Source organism: Limulus polyphemus, unplaced genomic scaffold (assembly GCF_000517525.1).
Source record: "Limulus polyphemus unplaced genomic scaffold, Limulus_polyphemus-2.1.2 Scaffold3898, whole genome shotgun sequence".
NCBI classification, from domain to species: Eukaryota; Metazoa; Arthropoda; class Merostomata; order Xiphosura; family Limulidae; genus Limulus; species Limulus polyphemus.
Window position 1 is genome coordinate 105,037 of NW_013669508.1, and position 595 is coordinate 105,631.

A 595-nucleotide genomic window follows, 5' to 3' on the forward strand; every position below is an offset into this window, starting at 1 on the left:
CCTGGAACAACATTGTGTTCTTGTCCATGAAATCCGAGGAATAAAGTGGCAAGAATCCTTCCTCCAATACTTCGACATATTTCGCAAAATTTATGTTGCCAACTGACTCCACTAAGCTCGATCTCCCACCAACCCAAACAGCTCCCCAAACAATCACACTGAAACCATCATGCTTCACAGTTGGCTGCAATCTGGTGAGGCATTCTCCAGTCCCATATCCTTCCACTGTCCAAAAATTGAGCAAATCTTGATTCGTCTGAGAACAATACGGTCTTCCAAAAGTCCAGAGGCTTGGTCACCATATCACTTGCCCACTTCTTTCATCTGACTATGTTGACAGGTCTTAATAAGGGCTTCCATCTAGCTAATCTTCAACGATAACCCAATCTGTAGAGAATCCGTTGAACAGATTCCGGGCTCACCTCACCAACTTTGGCCACTTCTACAGTCGTTAATCTTGGATCTATTTCGATGCTCCTCTTGACAGCCCCTTTTGTCCCCTCCGATGGACCAGGACGACCCGGACGCTGCTCAGTTGTTTCCTGAACTGCACGATTAATCTGTTGACTGTCGACAGCGGGATTTCCAAATTCTG